Here is a 20,876-nt window from a genome sequence, read left to right as displayed (position 1 = left end):
CTAGCCACCGAACCAAGCACTCAACTATGACAGAATTTAACAAGTCCATCTGAAGATTATTGGGGCATTACAGGCTAAACACTCAGTGCCCAAACGTGTTATTTGATGGATTAGCTTATTTAAGCATTCTGGCGTGTTTTGGATGGATAACCGAGTATCTGTATCTATTCATATTAGTTCATCGGGTTGAAACGTGATTGTTGAAAGATAAAATGACTAGTAACTGGTGTATTGTGATAAAATCTTGGTTAATGACTTGAAAATGTGATTGTGCTTATTGATATGGTAATTTGACTTGGTATTGAATCTACTTGTATAATTGAAAGGCTATATGGATTGTACGTGATGAACCCTCCTTTTGATATGGCTGTGGTGATAGGTTAAATGTTAGTTAATTAGAGATTGATAATAAGGTATGCTATATCGTTTTCAACCTGTGAACTTACTAAGCTCAATTGAAGCTTACTTTGTTTTATTTTCCTGTTTTCCGTAGTTATCATTTTACGGAGCTCAACATTCGGGTCAACTTGAAGATCACACTATCTAGCCACCTTTTGGTAGACTTTGAAAATATTTTATTTCAGTTATGTGGAATGTAATAGGAGTAATTTGTATATATATAAGTGTTTTGTAAAAATAAGTATGTTTTGTGAAAGCACCAAGTATGTGTGCTTGTGGTTAATTGATGTGTTGTTCATGGCTTGCAATAGTGACCTTGGATGTGAATACTGAATTTAGTATATGGTAGAATCATATAGGTAATTGGTATGTTAAGTTATGTTTCATATGGAGATGGTTGGAAATATGTTTTTTTTTTATGATTATAGTATGAAACCTTGATGGTTGGTTTTGGTTATTTTAGTAGAATAAGTAAGTTTATGCTTGTGGCCAAATGGTATGTTAGTAGGTTGGTGTTATGACCAACTTAGTGATGTTAGAAATTGATATTTGGATGGTTGGTAGGCACATATATTGCTTGGTTCTTGATTGGTAGGAAATGAAGTTGAATTTTAGCATTGAATATTGTTTGTGATGATGCCTTATGGCATATTGGTTAGAACTAGGAAAATGATATGTTTTAGTATGCTTTTGGTGTATTTTGAATAGATCTATTGAATGGTTAAGACATGCTTGTGGCTTAAGTAAACAATTGATTGTGTGCCTTGATTTATGAGAAATATTTTGGAACAAATGGGCTAACACATGACCGTGTGCTTTGTATGGATAGGGTTATTTTGACTAGACTCAGTCTCTCACACGGCCTGAGTACACGACCGTATATATGTTTGCAAAATTTTACATTTTAGTTTGTTACACGGCCTGGCGACACGGTCGTGTGACCCTGTTATACACGATTTTAGTTTGTGACATGGTTTGAATACATGGCTATGTTGTTTAGCTCTACACGACCTCATATTGTCACACGGCCTGGCCACACGATCGTGTGACCTTGTTTTATAATTTTCCCCCATTTTTTTGTTAAGATTTTAATTAAGTCCCTATTTGATTCAGATTTGGTTTAAAAGCTTTCATAAGCTTGAGTTAAGTTTGAAATTGAATGATAATCATGTTTGTTAGAATGTTTAAAATGTTATGTATGATTTATTGGAATTTTGAATTAAATTCACATGTTCCTGTTTTATTAATTATTGTGGCACCCCGTAATTCGATTCCGATGACAAAGATGGGTGTTTACAAATTAAGCTTGAAACCATGAAATATCTAGTTTTAAAGCTTAGTTTATGTGAGAAACATGCTAGAATTGAAGTGGGTAATATTGAGTTATTAAAGGAAGACATTGATGAGTTCTTAGGGACCTATGTGCAAGAGATGAGAACTTTGGGGGTTGAATGCTATGAATTGATAGTTTGAGGTCCTTAGAGTATAGTTACAGGGTTAGTTTTTGATTCAATCGAGAGAGTTGAAAAATATGAGAATTTTGGAAATTAGGGTTAAAGGGATCTAAGTGAATATGTCCGTAACATGTTTTAATTAAAAGTTATATATGCTTGATGATGAGAAACTAACATTGTTCTTGTATTGAAATTATCATACGTAGTTAATGATGACATCAAAACCTTGGATGTGAAAGGGAAAGAGAAGGCGACCAACAAACAACTAACTCAGTTTCTGCTAACTTAATATGTTTCCATTACATGACTTTATTGAGTGTCAAGTCTATACTATAAATGGTAAGTGTAAATCTTAAAGTATCCTTAGTGATCAATGCAAGTGAATGAGCTTTGTGCCTTGTTGAGTTGGAAATTGATTATTATGTTGCTACATTGGTTATGTGAAATTATATTATACCATACGGTAGTTTTAATTTTATCATGATAAATGTTGAAATGATATATATGTGTATACATGTACATAGGTAAGAAAGTGATAGAATACTTGGTATGAATTACAATGTTATTATGATAACACTTGAATTGAAATGTATATTGATGATAATTGATAAGAAAATTGCCTTATTAATGATATCAGATAGAGTACATGTATAGTTGACATGCCTTAGGATTTATTTGTTTATTGGTGGAAACATGCATATTAGTTTGGCAATTCAGTGTCTATTATTCTGGCACTTCGATACATATAATTCTGCCACTTTGGTGCATATTATATTGTGGATTGTTAGGGGAAATAGATGCATTAATACTCGACCAACACTTACATGCACATCGTGGAGTGTGAGGGGATTAATCTGTGTATTCACACTTTATTTCGTATTAATTAATAGGGGTTAATTATAAATTTGATTTGTGATTTAATAATGATCTTGATATTAAATCCTAGTGCAAACATTAAATGTAATTATATGAGAATGAGAAAAGAAATTGTATTATGATATGAAATTTAAAAATGAGAAATGATCTAGTGACTTTTGATTCATGATTATGAAATACATATATATATCCATATGAAAATTATAAATTAAGATGACTAATGTGATATGGAACAAGAAGCTAAGAAAGATCAATAATAGAGATGATTAATGCCTCAAAGAAACATGATATAATGTGATCAAATGATATAGGAGATATTAAATTAGATTTGATGATTAATATTGATTATTGTTAACATACTTCATTCTTTAATACTTTGTTATTTTGATTTCAAATTATGTTAGGACCATTGAGCTCCTAATGCTTAGTGTGCGGATTTATTTGTTCCATGAGCAAGTGATAGATGTGAACCGTTAGTTCATGATACTTCAACAAGATCCGAGGTCCTCAACTTAGCTCAACCTAAGTTGTATAGCTCTTTGGTACTTAGTTATGTTTTTTGTGTGTACCTAATCTATTTGGTTTGGTTGGTGTCATTTATGCTAATTTTGATATTTCGTTTGATGAATTTGGATGCTTGGTTAGTAAAGATATATGCATGCTTTGAGGACTAGGTTACTTACTTATCTATGTTAAGGTGATTGTGTTGGGTGTCATATTATCGAAGGTTTGTGTGTTTTCATATAGGTCAATTATATGTTAAATGATTTTGTACCATATTGGTTTTAGTTAGTGATATGTCGTAAATTGACATGGTAAATTAGGCCATTTTCTCAATTAATGAGTTTGTTTTCAAGTGACATTTAGAGTCATTCTATATGTTTTTGCATTAATGTTTAGATTTGGATTAGATGTTGTTTTAGATTAGGTTTTCGTACTTTTTTGAATATTTACATGAATACCTTCAATAATGAACTTAAATGGTGTGAAAATGGCATTGTAGGTTTTAATGGAGTAATGAAATGAAGAAGAACTCAAGTCGTATAGAAAAGTAAGGCAAAGAGTAGCTTGTCACAACCACAATCATATTGACTTACCAATGAGTCTTTCCTGAACTAGCCTTTTTTGTGACCATAGAAAGAGGATGTCATGACCACGCATATACTGAGTTTGGTACCAAGTTTGCCTCATCATCCATGGTTGCAACCACAAAAATGGTCTTGTCACAACCATAAAGTTATTGAATTAGACAAGGAGTTAGGCATCTTAAGACCTTGTTGTGACAACAACAACTGGATGGAAAAAATCTTGCGAACCAGGGGCCTCATGGTTGTGACCATAGCACTGGTGTGGTTGTGAGAATGCCCTTGTAATTGCAAGATTTGGAGTGGTTGCCAAGGGAAACCAAATGGAATTTTCACTTGAATTTGGTTTTAAATGCCTTGATCTAATTTTTAAATGAAGGCTATTAATGTAAATGAACTCTTAATAGGATTTTTGTATAAAGACCTTAGATTTAAACAATTGAAAAAAAGAGGAGAATAAATAGCTGATAGGATTTTTGATTAGAAATTAGCTAAGTGTTTTCAGATTTAATTCACTCTGCACAATTACTTTTCTTTTGTAATTTTCCTTTTAATTTCTCTTTGTAAAAATTTCTATTTTGAAATTTAGTCTTTAATTCTTTCAATCCTTACATCAATTGGTTGTTATTACTCATAGGCATCAAAGAGGAAGTGTAGATCAACTGCAATTGGGCTTCTCAAACAGAAATCTCTTATTATTAATGAGCATTTCTAAACCTTTTTAATTCTCTTTTTATTTAATCCTATTGACTTGATTACTAGTTAAGTGATTTGTGCCCTTTTTTAACTTTGGTGCATTGCTTTATTAAATCAATAGTGTTAATAGTTTGAGATCGACAACCTCGAGTGAATATCGAGATAAGTTAGGCTAAGAGAACACCCTATTGAGTAAGCATCAATTTGGCTAGGATTGAATGATTGATACAAAGAGAGGAGTTCATTTGGTGCTTCAATTAGTCATTTGAGACCAAGAGGTGAAAGCTATTATGAGAAGAACCGTGCACTTAAGTTACTTAGGTTTAAATCCATCATTAGTGATAGATAACTGATCATTATCTTATTTCCATTTATGATCAGTTGACTCCATTAGCTTTAGAAGTCTTAGTGTTTTTACTGTTACAACCAATCTTTTTAATGATGTGCCATAATGATTCGAGAATCTAGTAATCTTTTTAATGATGTGCCATAATGATTCGAGAATCTAGTAAATCAATAGCCTTTCGTTCGCATAGAAAACATTTAGTTCCGAAGTCAAACATGCATCTCCTTTAGGTTCAATCCTCGAAATACTCTGTGTTTCATTCTAAACAAAATTATATTATAACTTGACACTACATACTTGCAGTTAAATCACAGTAAATTGTTGAATATTTTGATTATTTTTGGCACATTTATTGACCCATTTGGTATGCTTTTAAGGTGGTAGAGCAAGTGATGTCACGACCTCAGAACCACAACATCACAACTTCACTTATTTGACACCACGACCTTACTAGACAACTAGTGATGATGAGGCTTCCCTTGTTCCAACATCGCAACAACACTCACTACTCAAACACAAGTTTTCGAATCTTTTCCGAAGGTTCATGACAGCTTTCGTGGGCATGACTTGAACCTAGATATGTTTAATTTTTTTTTTAAAACCATGAAACTTATCTATTTCCAATGAATTTATAAATGTTTGAAAGTTCAATTCTTAGCTTATAATAATGAAATATTGTTATATATGTTTTTTAGAAACAATTAGGACATCTTGCATTCGATCTTGATGATTAGGTCGGGTGTGGGGTGCTACAATGTCTTCCACCGAAGTTGCAACTATAGGAGTATCTAGAGCAAAGCTTTCAGTATAGTTAGATTTATCTTGTTTTTTTTTTTAAACTAGACTTAGCAATATTCACATTATACTTCCATTTCTTAGAATATTTAATCTCAAACTTGGTAGCTTCGTTGACACCATCTTCAATGACAGTATCTTTTTTTTCCATCTTAAATTGAAAGATCAAATAGGAAAAAGGAATCTTTGTATGCAAAGTTGTAGTCTCTACATAGGTAACTATTTGATTAAAATTAATAGTTATAAGATCAAATGATAGCATGATTCCTATCTTGCGAAGTAATACTCCCATAGATTTGCTAGATGACATAGTTTGTAAGGCTTCATAGGTTATGCTTGACTCAATAATATTGAAACCTTATCCTTTTGGCTAGCTACTTCTAAGACCATTACTAAGTACATTTGTCATCTCCTTATAATTCACTTCGTAGGGCATATTGAATCCTATAACTTTCAAAAGTCAAAGATAGTAGGATCAAAATCAATGTAATGTCCTCAGACAAAAGCCTTTATGCAAAACTTAGATCTTTTATCCTTAATAATTTTTTTTTCAAATTTTAGCAAAATTCAAGAATCATAGCCTTAACATAAGGCTTTTTAAAAGCCGTTGTGAATTAGATATTCTAATGTTGGAGGGTGGTATCAATTCCATGTTCATGAAATACCTTTTCTTAAAAGTTCTTTTCATTGATAAACCATTTTTTCTCCATGACTTTCATTCTCTTTCTGCAATTGTCATTGATAAACTTTTTCCTTTTTTGGTTTTGGAGAATAATCAATTTAAAAGTTTGTTGCTCCAATCTTCTTCAATCTTTTATTTCAATCCTTAGTAGTGAGAGGCATGTTGGGTCTTTTCATTCTTTTCTTAATGCCTTGAAGAGCAAGAGAAGAGAATGAAATATCATCATCTAAAATGGTAGCTTTCTCTACTATTATTTTTTTTTGAAGCCTTGACTGCCTTGTTACTCATTTAATTGAAATTAAAGTAATGACAACATCTGATTCTTTCTCAAGAATTATTGGTTTAGTTGCCTTGATTTTGGGAACTTGCCCTTCTTGAGCACTAATTTTTAGCTCACCTTTAGGGGATTTTCTAATTTTAGGATTATCTTCTAATTATTGAATAGGATTTGTTATCAATTCTTTAATAATCTTATCAGTTACTTAAGAAGTCTATCTATTTCTTTAAGATTCTTTTGAAAATTAGTTTTATTTTTCAAAGAATTAAGAGCTCTAGGTTTGATTTCTTATTCTCTAATATAAGAAAGTTTATGCTTTTCAAAGGCAAGATACTTGGATCGATAAAATAATCTACTGTAGGTTCCTTCAAGGTTTTCCCATACCTTTAGGTAAGTCAATACCAATCTGGCAACTAGCCTATAAACAATTGGGGTTTCTTCATAAAAAATAATGGTCATTAGTTACTTGCTAGGAGAATCAATTTGTGAGATTGGATAATAATTCATTGAAACTTTATTTTTCATTTGAGTAAATGTGGTGAAGAAGTTCTTTGTAGAGATTTTTCAAGAAAAGTTTTGAGGTTAGAAGTACTAGTGATCTTGAATATAGCTATAGTTGCAACATTTGAAGAACTTGAGAAAAATTTTCTTTGAAAGAGTTTATAGAAATTCAATGATACAGTGACTTGCCAAGGGTTGTGTAGTGGTAATGTAATAGGAAATAATAAATGATAAGATATAGTGATTTAAATAGCTTCTTATTTTTAGATATTATTTCAGTCACTAAAATCATATTTTGCCATAGATAAAATGTCGAGACTAAATCCTACGAGCACCAACCTCATTTCTTACTTTCTCAAACTTGGTTGCATGAAGAGTTTTTGTAAAAATGTCAACCAATCAAATTTATGAGGAAACATTGTTCAACTGAATTGAAATAGCTTCAATCAACTCAATTGATGTTTGATGTCAATATTTTTAGTTTAAGAATGGAACACTAGATTTTGAGAAATATTTATTGCACTTGAGTTGTTTCAATATATAGTTGCAACTAGAGAAGCAATGCCATAATATTTTGACATCTTATTCATCTACAAAGCTGAGCACAAGTCTTTGCAACTATATCTCAACCAGTACTGTACATAAGGAAATATAAATTTACTTCTTTGCTAAACCATGATACCAAATTAGTACCAAGAAATAAACAACCTCATGAGGTGCATTTCTTGTCATCAATGTTGTCTGTGTTGAAAAATCGTGTTTAAAAACGATCCGTCATAGCGAAAAAATTAAAAATTTAAAAACGGAGCCAATTTGTGATATTTATAGCAATAAATTTTCCCTAAAATTACATGTGCTTTGTGTGAAACAGATCCTATATGTTCCCGACTTTCAACCGAATGACCTTTTCTATTATTCTCGTACCATGAATTGCTTTGAATGTGGGCTCAAATAATCACAAATCAATCACAGAATCAAAAACAATTTATTACTTTCAGTAAGAAATCCTGGTTGAATTAATAGAACACAAATAATACTTATCTAATAGAAACACTAGTCTTCTAGTTTAACTAGAAGAGGGAGGGGGCACTCCCTAGTTAAATACACTAGGGATGCCACCTCTCATATGTAATATGACGAGAGTTTGAGCCTCTCCTATATTATGTTCAACTATATGTGCTTCCTGGACTTTTGACCCAACATTTTATAATTTAATTTAACCTAATACATGCTTTTCTATTTACTGAAATAATTATTATTTATAAATTAATTTAATTAGATAAATTCTTTTTTCAATTAAATAATTTTCTCAGCCCAATTCTAATACCGTTAAAATAATGACAACTTTACTATAAAAGAATTAATGAGAAAATATATTTAATTTTCACATTCAATGGATTCACAATAACTAATTAATTTAATTCTATTTTTGAACTCCAGTTATTTAATTAAATAATAATTCAAAAACTAAAATTAATTCTCAAGTCATTTCCACAATTAGTGAGAAAAATAATCATTTTCAAATGTGACCCATTTATCTAATTTTATCATTTCCATCCATTTATGCTTATTTAATTCTTCATGCAATTCATTTCTGGTCAACAAACTAGCGGAGGGATCGATTAAACATATATAATTACGGCTCTAATGATTTATAATTAAATTCCAGTTTTCACCTATTAATTATAAACTCATTTAGTCACGAAGCCATTCTATTATAGTATCGTGACTGAATGCTCCCTAATTACATACCATTACGAAAGCTACTTAATCAGTACTCATCCAATGACCTTGTCATAAGTGTGTTACCCTCATAGGATATTCTTAATCTCGTTGAGAAAAATTGTTCTTCCAATATGATCCTGTTTGATCTCATGGTAACCATTACATCTTCCTTCATGAAAAATCAGTTGCTATTATCATTTATCACGAAGACAGACGACCCATGGACACGTTTACTTGTTATCTATCATGTAATGCCAATCAGATGATATCATTTACCCATTTTTTTGGGTTATTAATTCCACTATTGTAACACGTCTATACCCAACCAAATTATCGGGTCAAAGTTTTAGAATGCTACATTTGTTGTCAAAGAAATAACAAATAAACTCAACTCATTATTATCTTTTCAATTAAATTATTACTATCATTATACATTTACTATAAGATTTGAACACAAATTCAGTTATAAACATGTTTATATTAGCTATTTTAGTCGTCTAAGTGTGTAAAAGGACTAGAATGTAAAGTTTCCAAAATTTTGAGCTGATGTCGCAACGTCGAGGGTTCCTCGTTGCGACGTCACTCTCTAACTTGCCTCGTCATAATGTGGAATACTTGTCATCACGATGTGCACCCTGTTTCATCAACTTTCCATATTTCAATTTCCATCACCTCTTACCTTGTTCAATAATCAAATTCCAAACAATACAATCAACATATAATTCATTTAAACTCAATTTCAACCTAAAGAAACATGTAATTCACTATAACTCATTCAATATAAAGCTAAGTTTGTAAGATTAACAAGAGTTTCATGTTCTATGATTAGGTCCTCTAAAAGATTTATACACACAAATTAAGCTTTACCTATGTATATGCCATAACTAAACCAAAACATTCAAACCATACTTTCTTCCAAGCTTGAGATGTGATTAGATGAGCTAAAGTCAATCCTCTAGTCTAGGAACTCAAATCTAACCTTTTACTACGCAGTAAGCTTGTGACAATTTAGCAAGTACTACAAGAATTAAACTTTAAAAATTAACTAATGCTAGAATATATTTATATATAATTTCATAAACCAATACCAAATAGCAAGAGATCAACATTCAAGGTTTAACTCACTTACTGATTTCATTTGAAAGTTTTCTTACCATATTTCATTTATATAACCCATAGTAGACTAAATAGAACACATATGATATACAAAACAATCTCAGTATTGCACTAAAGTGTCACTTTTATTCGCACCAAAGTGCCACATTTCAATTGCACTGAAATACCACATTTTATTTGCGGACATAAGATTTCCTAGTGACATGTCATTTAGATCCTACTAGTTCACATCTCGTTTACATTGGCTTTTAATACATTTATTCCGTTGTGCTTAGTCAAATAAAAACAATTCAAACTTTTCACTTTTTACCACTTAGTCCTTATTGACATAAAATTTCACTATCACTTGATGTTTCACCACACATCCACTTTACATATCATCACTATTTCATCACACTTCTTTCACATTCTCTTTTTCAAAATTTGAGTCCACATGACTTAGTTTATTCACTTTACAATTTAATCATTTTACTACCACTTCATTGTACCAATTCATTCTATTACATAATTAGAATTTAAATAATATTTATAATTAATTATTGATAATTTTGTACATAATATTAATGATTCGTAATTAAATTAACTATTTTAGCATAATTTAAAATTAGATTAAAATTAAATAAATAAAAATTCTTGAAGTACTTACAATCAAAGCTTGGATGAAATATTTTCTTCTTTCTTTATTCCTTGGCTACTTCATTTCCATTTTCTCCAACTAATCCTTCACATATCTTCTCTTTTTCTTCATTTCCACATCAAAACATATAACATATGTAACACCCCTAACCCCTCTTTATCGTCGAATTTCGAGTCATGAGCATTACTAACAGATAAAACAATTAATCAATCATAATCAAGATATAAGCTAGCCATTAACAATATAATATATAGGGGTAGGACACAACAATCAAATACTATCTTACTAGAATATTACACAATCGAATAACGAATCATGCTATGCAATGCTAAACTTGGTCTTCTACTGTCTACACTCTTATACTATTTATCCCTTCTTCAATTCCAGAAGTCGGATACATACAAGACTATTCCAATTATTAGCATCAGAGTATTGGTCCATACTCCGACTATGATTATCTTTTCATTTTGTCTTTGATGATGTTAGCATAATGCACTTAATATAGGTTTGCTAATTCATTCCAATTCAGAGGAAAAGTTACTCTTACAGCCCTTATTTCGAGTCTACGGGACCCTAAAAATAGTTTAAAAATAGGCAGGGACTAATTCAAAAAACTCTAGAAGTTTAGGGTAATTTTTGAAATTTTCTAAAAATAGGGGACACACGCCCGTGTAGACAGGCCATGTCGAATGCCCTAGGCCATGTGACTCTCGAAGTTGGGACACACGCCCTTGCCCGTGTAACTCACTGACTTGAGACACATGCCTGTGTCTCAGCCCGTGTAACTCACTAACTTGGGTCACACACCCATGTGTGTTACCCGTGTGTGACATACGTCCGTGTGGCCAGGCTGTGTGCACCTAAAAGCACCTTAAAACTAAAATTTACCATTTCCCACTTACTTGGGCACTAAGAAACTCAATTACCAATCGCTTAACCTACTCAAAACAATATTAAACATGCCTAAGATACACCAAATTCATCACCTAATATTCCTAGCCAATGTGCCCTCATTGGTACCACATATTATATGTTCAAATACATCAACAACACATCAAACATTCAAGACTTTCATTCATATCACATTTACCATAATTGGACTATCACTTAGCTATTTAAGGTACTATAGTTTAATCTTGTTATGAGTATTTCATCAGTTACTATTACTGTGGAAGTTAGTTAAAAAGAGTTAGTTAGTTGTTAAATAAAGTAGTTAGCTATTAGCTATTATCTAGTTGTATTAAATACTCTATCTACTACTCTCAAGAAGTTAATGAAGTGAATAACATTTTCTTCTCAGCTTCTTTATCATTGATTCTGACATGGTATCAAGATCTAAGGTTTTCTTTGTATAACTGGATTTTTCTCTCTCTTTTCCTTATGTTTCATGTCTACAGAGGCTGTTCTAGTGGTTGATACTCCTCGTCATTCTTCCAGTATTGGGGAAGTAGTTCATTCACAGGGTCATGGCAGTATTGCTTTACCGACAGTTCATTATTTTTCCAAACATGAAACAATCAAACTAGGTGAGAACAATTTTCTCTTATGAAAGCATCAACTTTTATTGATTCTTGAAGGATATGATCTTGGGGGGTTTGTGTTAGGCACGATTACTATTCCTTCTCCACTTATAACTGGAAACGAGGTTCAGTTAATTGAAAACCCTGCATTTCTTGTTTATAAGAAGCGGGACAAGTTTCTCGCCTCTCAGCTATTGTCTACGATCACAAATGATGTCTTGGTGCATCTCACGACGGCCAAGACTAGTTTTGAAATCTAGACAACCATCGAAAGATGGTTTGGTGCCAAGTTCAACATCAAAATCTCGAGTATACGTCATGCTTTATAGCCGCTCAAGAAAACAAATCTTACCATCAAAGAATATTTGTCCAAAGTAAAGAGTCTGAGTGATAATCTAATTGTAGCTGGTAGTCTGGTTACTGAACAAGAACAAGTGAGCATCATCTTAGCTGGTCTTTCGATAGAATATGAGTCGATTCGTTTGATTACCTTAACAACTCCTATGTACCTTGACTTGCTAACTAAGATGCTTCTTGATTGTGAAGCATGATAGATGACTTTGTTGACAGAAGTTCCTTTGCAAGCTAATTTGGAATCTCACCAAAAATAAGATACCGTAGCAAGTTTGAACCATACTGAGGACTCCAACAGCTATCCTCAGGAGTTTAAGAAAGGACACAGAGGGCAAGGACGAGGCTGGTCTTGTGGCAGGGCTCGTGGTAATGGTTGGAGTTAGTGACGTTCTAGACCGCAGTGCCAATTATGTGGCAAAATTGTTCATGTGGTCTAAACCTATTATCACAGATTTGATGAAAATTTCTCTAGTATTGATCACAGCCATTCGATGACAGCCAATTATCATCAACTCAATGGGCAAGGTTTCTCTTCTCCTGCACCTCCTTGCTCTACTATGTCTCACTGTTGTGGTTCATCTTCACAGACTTATTTTCCATCCCCTCAGAACACTCATCGAGGTTCTTCCTCTGCTCTAACTGATCATACTTGGTATCCTGACTCTGGGGCTGTAAACCACATTACTCTTGACATGGCTAGTCTCACAACTGCATCTCCCTATACAGGTACAAGTCAGGTGCCTATGGGAAATGGTGACTCGGTCTCTATAGCTAACATAGGATGTTCTACTTTATTGGCTGGTTCTAGGCTTTTGCGACTCAAGAATGTTCTGTGTTCTTACTGTGTGTGAGAATTAGCTGTGTGTAGGTTAGTGTGCAAGGGATAATGGCGTCTATTTTGAGTTTCACCCATTTCTGTGTTTTGTGAAGGATATTCAAACAGGGAAAACTCTTCTAGTGGGCCACATGCATGATGGACTCTATAGGTTTGATGTTTCTCGTGTTGCTTCCAACACAACTGTTGTTACTCAAAGGTCAAGATCAACAGTTATAAGCAATGCTCAGCTTTCCTCTTCTATTGCGTTATTGCATAACAGACTTGGCCATCCTTGTAATGCCTTGAATTTTGGGCCTAGGAGAATGGGCTTCGAGTGTCGCAGCAATTGGATTTTTATTGCGTGGGAGGTTATCACCAATTGCATGTTTGCTATATTGATTAAGTGATTTTGGAGTGTTAGGGGGTGTCTAGAAAGTCCTAGGATCAAGTTATGGTATAGGAAAAATTTTGGGTTTTTAGCCTTAGAGGAGCTTTGACTTCAGGTAGGAAGTCTTTTTAAAAAAAAAATGGGGATGAGATATGATACAAGAAAGCTTGTGGTCTAGTGTCAAGGTGGTGTCATGGGGGTGGCAAGGAGGTCCAGGGTTCGAGTGTTGGCATGATGTTATGTTGGGTATTTATTTTTACAGCTTTGGACAACAAGTGGTTGAATTGGAATTGAACTCTGGAGGGGAGAGTTTGAACTGGTCAAGTGAGAAAATTAAGGAGGGGATCATGGAGCAAATCGTGGAGAAAATCAATGGGATGTGGTTGGTTGAGGAGTTGGAACCGAAATGGGACTTTAGGTAAGCTTGGAATCGGTTTTGAAGAGGGTAGGGAGTAGTGCCAAATTCTCTTTGGCTATTTCGGCTCTTGGTGTTTTCTTTTGGAAGCCGAATCTTTGTTTTGTCTCAAGTGATAGTTCTCTTGTCTTCTCTTTCTCCTTAAAAATTGTGTACAACCCTCTTCCTTTCCTTGAACATCTCTTTTGTTTCTTTTAAGCATTGGCCGAATGCTTCTCTCTTCTAAAACTGATTATAATCCTTTGTTCTCCTCAATTATCTCTTTGTTCTTCTAAAGTTTGGCTGATTAACAATCCTCTGCTATTCGATTTTCATTGTGGATTTACATCTTTGTGTTTCTTTTTTTGTTTTGTGTCTCTTGAAGCCATTCTTGAGTTAGCAAGCGATCTCCGTCAAGCGATAAGTGAAGGCGACTTATTCTTGTTATTCTAATATTTTTCAAGGTACCCTACTGGGGTGCTATTTAAAAGCTGAAGGTGTTTATTACTCTGTCTCGTTATCGACTTCCCTCTTTGTTGATTGTTAGGTACGGTGTTAATAAATGTTGGGTGTGGTTAAGATCTCTTGATCATCATTTGTCAGAAGGAAGGGATTCAACAAGGAATCATGGGTAAGGCCGTATGTAGATATTTGATGGGGCGTATGTTTTCTTTGAGAATAACATTTGAATAACTCTAGTTATTAGATATTAGTAATAGAATGACTATGTTTGTGATTCAGATCTTTTCGCAAGGAAGTGAGCGTGTTTCGTAACCAACCTATCTACGAAGGGATAAACCGATTTGAACAAGGCTCGATGCTCGTGGTCTGGAGTGTGGTTACTCAAAAATGTGTGTACACACCGCACACACTAGGAATCGGCAAAGGGCGAAATCCCAAAATGCTGAAAGTTTGGCAACGATAGCCACCTGAGCGTGCGAATGCTTGCGTGGAAAGATCGATACGACGAAAGAGGCCTCATGAGCGATCTCATGGACTTGGGCCGCTTTTTAGCCAAGTGGGCCAAAATGGGCTTTATGGGCCTGATGGGCCCGTGGGCCCAACATGGGTAAAATGCATGGATGGATAGAAATTAATGAGCGAGTCATGTTGTCTACATGGCCAAGGGCAGATTTGGACTCAGTGGGCCACACGAGAGTGTGGGCTCTTTTTGGGCCACATATTGGGTTTTTGGGCCCTAGTGTATTATTGGTTGCTAAGGTGACATATGACGCGCTGAATGATTCTGGGCCTGGTAATAGCCGATTTGTGTACTTGGGCCCATATTGGTAAATGACTGTTATGCCTCTAAAGGGCAAAATGTCTAAAATACCCCTATAGGGTTTATGATCAATTTTGTATGCTATTTCGTATGCCATTAATGATATGTTTACATCTTACATATGATACTATGCTTCATAGGTTGGGATCATTGATTGGAGGAAGTGTTGATTGATCTGGTAGGGTCGCACGATTGCAAGATGACAGTGGATCCACCGATGGCTTTAAGCCGATTATATGATTGGCAGCTCTGCTATTTTCTTGGTTATTGCAGCAACCGGTGCTGCATTGGAGTGTAGGGATGTGTGGGTCGATTAAATCCCCACAGGAGTGTAGGGTTGGACGGGAGACGAAGTGCAGGGTTGGATTGGGCATTGTGCATTGCATACCTTGATATAATGATTGACATGTGCTCCGACCCAATCGAGGCTGTTTTGGGCTAATGTTCAATTGCCACTGTTATTGAAAAGGGCTTAGACGCAGATTGATGTGATAATTGCTAGTTGACTACTAGGGGTTGTTCACACTGAGTTTCCATAAAATCACCCTATTTCTAACTGTGTCAGGTAATCCTTAGTGAGGGGCGGTTCGACGTATCGGAAGATTAAGAGGGGGCCACACTACAAGCAGCTACATTTTAGTTTTCTAAACTACTTTAATTTACTCACCTTTTCTTTCATTTGGGTTTAATTGTAATAAGGTCTTTCTTTGGTTATTATTTTCATCTGGGATTTTTTTAGCTATTACAATTCTTATATGCTAGAAGTACGACTCGATTTTCCAAAACAATAACATATTTCAAACGCTACGTCTCCACAACTCAATTTTTAAATATCACGTTTTCGTAAACTATTTGTTTAAATTAAGCTTCTGCAACAATAAGGTTTTGAAAGTAATAACTTTTTAATAAACTCTGATTGAAAATAAACAAACGCAAACTGAGGTTTTATACAAGTTTTAAATGGCAAGAAGTTTGAAATTTCAATAAGGGTTTAAAACATGGTTTTTGAGAAACACTTCAATGTGACACGCCAGTTTAGGGCCTAACTTCTAGGCCGGGTTTGGGGTGTTACAATCCTTGTAATAGCACTCTTATTCATGTTTTACGTGACTGTGAAGTTCCTTTCAAACACAATAGTTTACCTTATATATCTTCAACTTGTCAATTAGGCAAAGCTCACAAGCTGCCTTTTAGCTCTTCAGAAACAATGTACTTTTTAGCTTTTGAATTAGTTGTGTCTGATGTTTGGGAACTAGCATACATACAATCCAATGGTTCCTCCTATTATGTTTCCTTCATTGATATGCATAGCAGGTATACCTGGTTGTACTTTCTCAAGACTAAGTTTGAGGTTTTTTGATGTTTTCTTCATTTCCAGAAAATGGTTCAAGTTCAATTTGGTTGCTCCATAAAAATGCTTCAGAGTGATAGGGGGAGAGTATCGATCTCTTTCGAATGAGCTCTCTCGTCTTGGCATCTGACATAGGGTCACATGCCCTGATAGATCAGAACAGAAAGATGTTGCTGAAAGAAAGCATCGATAGATAGTTGACATGGGACTCACCCTTTTGGCTCAGGCATCTGTACCTCTAGAGTTTTGGTCATATGCCTTTGCTCATACTGTTCATTTGATCAACAAATTTCCCACTCCTATTCTACAAAAGAGTAGTCCCTATGAGAAGCTTTACAAAGCTAAACCTACTTATTCCCAACTAAAGGTGTTTAACTGTGCCTGTTTCCCTTATTTGAGGCCTTTCCCTCAACACCAACTTCAGTTTCGATCCAAACGATGTGTCTTTCTTGGAGTTGATACTAATCAAAAAGGCTATAAGTGCCTTGATGAAGATGGTCAAATTTTTGTCTCTTGACATGTTACGTTTGATGATCATAATTTCCCTTTCAAAATGGTTTCTATTCACGTTCTAACTTGGGCTCGATTAGGTCTTTCCATCAATGATCACATATTCCTATGGTTGTAGCTATTGCTCTTTTGATTGATACCTCTACTTCAAGCTTCTTCTAACATGAGTTCTTCTTCCAGTTCAACTACTATTGCTCGATCTTCTTCTACAAGTCAACATGTAGAAACATCAGTAATAGCATGTGTGCTTACCTTTTTGTGATCAATCTGACCATTACGAAAGACTTACTTCTTTTTTGAATTCACATCCCATGCAAATTCAATCAAAGAGTGGAATTTTCAAACCTAAAGTGTTCTCATCTTTCCTGACTGAGAAGGAGCCCATATCTATTGCAAAAGCATTTCAAAGTCCTGCTTGGAAAGAAGCTCCATAAGCAGAATATGATGCCTTACTCTCCAATCACACTTGGGATCTTATGCCCTTACCTGCAAGTCGTAGGGCTGTAGGTTGCAAATGGATTTTTAAAGTAAAAAGAAATGTTGATAGCTTGGTAGCTAGGTACAAAGGCAAGCTGGTGGTTAAGGGTTACCTCCAAGAGGCAGGTATTGATTTTTAGGAGACATTTAGTCCCGTGGTCAAACTAACGATGATCATAGTTGTTCTGGCACTGGCTGTTTCCTTGGGTTGGTCTTTCAGGCGAGTGGGCATTAATAATGCCTTCTTGAATGGTGATTTGCATGAGGAAATTTACATGGTGCAACCACCAGGTTTTGAACAACAAGGGAGCGAGGGCTAACAACTAGTATGCAAGTTAAGAAAGGCCTTGTATGGCCTTAAGCAAGCACCTCGGGCTTAGTTTCACAAGCTGAAGGAATTTATTTTAATTGCAAATATGAAATATCAAAAGCTGACAACTCTCTTTTTATTCAACGTTCAGGGCCTTAGTTGCTCTATGTTCTAGTATACGTGGATGACATTATTGTCACTGGGACTGACTCTCGTTCCATCGATTAGTTTGTTAAGGAACTCGATGTTCAATTCTATTTGAAAGACTTAGGGAAGTTGAGTTACTTCCTGGGCATTGAAGTCAACTACACTCAAGATGGTCTTTTTCTTAGCCAAACGAAATACATTATTGATCTACTTCGAAGGGCCTCCATTGACAGATCGAACGACACTCCTATACCAATGGTAACCAGTTGTCATTTATCAGCTCATGTAGGCAGTCCTGCTGAAGATGAACATCTTTACAGAAGCATAGTTGGTGCTCTACAATATGTTGTGATTACCAGACCAGACATTGCCTTCTCTGTGAGCAAAGTATGTCAGTTTATGCACAAGCCATTGGATCTCCACTTTAAAGCTGTCAAAAGAATCTTGCGTTATTTGAAAGGGACTTTGGATCATGGATTAAGGTTCACTCAAACATCGAAGTTTTTGCTCGAAGGATATTTAGATGCCAGTTGGGGGTCAGATGTTGATGATCGCCGATCAACGCTAGGCTATTGTGTGTTTCTTGGAGGGAATCCAGTTTCTTGAAGTTCTAGAAAACAACAAGAGGATAGTTCAGCTACTATTGCTGTAGTAAGGAATCATGTTATGCACTCTAAATTAAAACATGCCGAGTCAAGATCAGATTGAAGACATCTTGATGAAACCATTATCAGCAGGATTGTTCAATAAGTTCAGGTGTCAGCTTAGAGTTCTTACCAACGATCATGAAGTTACAGGAGGGAGAGACCATCAACGAGCATAGGGCATGTTATGAGTATTTCATTAATTACTATTATTGCTAAAGTTAGTTAAAATGAGTTAGTTAGTTGTTAAACAAAGTAGTTAACTGTTAGCTATTATCTGGTTGTCTTAAATTCTCTGTCTACTACTCTTAAGAAGCTAATGAATTTGTAACGTTTTGCTCTCGGCTTCTTTATCATTGATTCTGACAAATCTAACACATACAAAATATAAACTAGGCTAACATACCAACATAGCCTTAACCACAACCATATACACATTTAAGCATCGTTTCACTAGCAACTAAGATAACCACAACTTATAGACAATATAAACAAAAGACTTCCTAGGTGCATGCCATTACAAAATGAAATATCACTACACTTGAGCTTAGGATTTGTTTCTATATGCTGAGTCGACGATAAGTCAAAAAGTACCTAGCTTGCGCATGGAAAACAAAATCGCACGCTGAGTAAAACTTAGTGGTATTTCTATAATCCGATTAATATAAACTTGATATAAGTATTTAAAATGCAATATGCAACAAGTAAGCTATGTTCAAAAGTTTCAATTCAATAATATAATATTTGCTCATTCCTTATTCACATCCACTAATAATGTACATATTCAAATATATATACATATCAATGGCATTTCATTTAACATTTGAATATATCAACTCATGCAATGGCTCTAAAGTCTTTTCGCTCCTCAATGTTAACGCTTTACAATGCTCCTTCCCTGGATTCCTCGAATTCTCCATATCACTAGGTAAAGCACCTTGTGGTCAGTATCTGGGTTCAGTTACAAGTTGGCCCACTTGATTATCCAAATTCCTTAGAGAGGCATCATTTTTCGCCATGTATGCCTTTAATAGATTCTCTAGGCTATTGGATGGTTCAGATTGGGTTGGTTTCTGAGCTTGTTGGGAAAAACTAGGTGGCTGGGTCGATCTAGGTTGGACATAATTGTTAATTGTTTCCTACCCATTGGTTACTCCAGGAAAAATTTGGGTGGTTTCGCCATGATGGGATATAGAAATCGGATTGCAGCCCTTGCCTTCCTTGATTTTGGTTCTGGTTACCAATGTAATACACAGATTCTGGGTTCGATAGACATTCTTCATGCAAATGTCCTTCCCCACAATAAACACAGGCTACATTTTCAAATTGATTTAGTGGCTGTGCTGCAAAACTATTACACCCTTTAGTAGTAAGATTTTTTAACATTGAGGATATTGATGATACTTGAGATGCAAGTGAAGTAAGTGCGTCTACTTCATGTATTCCAGCAACTTGTCTTCTTGACGTTGCTCGATTGGTTGAACATTGATAATTGTTGCTGGCAATCCTCTCAATGATTTCATAAGCTTCATTATAAGACTTAGAAAGGAGAGCACCATTAGTAGAAGTGTCCACTACCATCCTCGTGTGAGCATTAAGACTATTATAAAATGTCTCAAGTTGTATGGAATGTGGGATTCCGTGATGAGAGCACTTCCGTAATAATTCTTTGTACCTTTCTCATGCCTCATACAATGACTCATCATCCATTTGTTGGAAAGTAGTGATCTCATTCCTCAACTTAGCATTCTTACTAGGCGGGAAATACTTCATAAGGAATTTTTCTACTAACTCTTTCCATGTTGAAATTGAGTTTAGTGGTAATGAGTTCACCCAAGCTCGAGCTCTGTCCCGTTGTGAATATGGGAACAAAATCAATTGTAATGCATCTTCGGGTACTCCGGCTAACTTGAAAGGATCACTTACCTCTATAAACAGTCTTAAGTGTAGGTGAGGATCTTCGGTAGGCATTCCACTGAATTGGCCCACTGTCTGAAGCATCTGGAACATGACTGGCTTCAACTCGAACTGTTGTGCCTCAATTTCAGGTCTCCTAATACCCAGATTAAGATCATGAAATACTGGCATGACAT

The 20,876-nt window shown here is 34.7% G+C and overlaps 1 non-coding gene across 1 annotated transcript; it reads left to right on the top strand.

Moving 5' to 3' along the window:
• Positions 1-20,419: 20,419 nt before the first annotated feature.
• Positions 20,420-20,526, top strand: LOC128042111 (small nucleolar RNA R71). The gene has a single exon (XR_008197318.1). It is a non-coding gene; the product is annotated as a small nucleolar RNA R71 (small nucleolar RNA).
• The last annotated feature ends 350 nt before the right edge of the window (positions 20,527-20,876 follow it).

This window comes from Gossypium raimondii, chromosome 6 (genome assembly GCF_025698545.1).
Source record: "Gossypium raimondii isolate GPD5lz chromosome 6, ASM2569854v1, whole genome shotgun sequence".
In the NCBI taxonomy this organism is placed as follows: Eukaryota; Viridiplantae; Streptophyta; class Magnoliopsida; order Malvales; family Malvaceae; genus Gossypium; species Gossypium raimondii.
The sequence above is the reverse complement of the archived record's forward strand: the minus strand, read 5'-3'. Positions and strand labels throughout refer to the sequence as shown.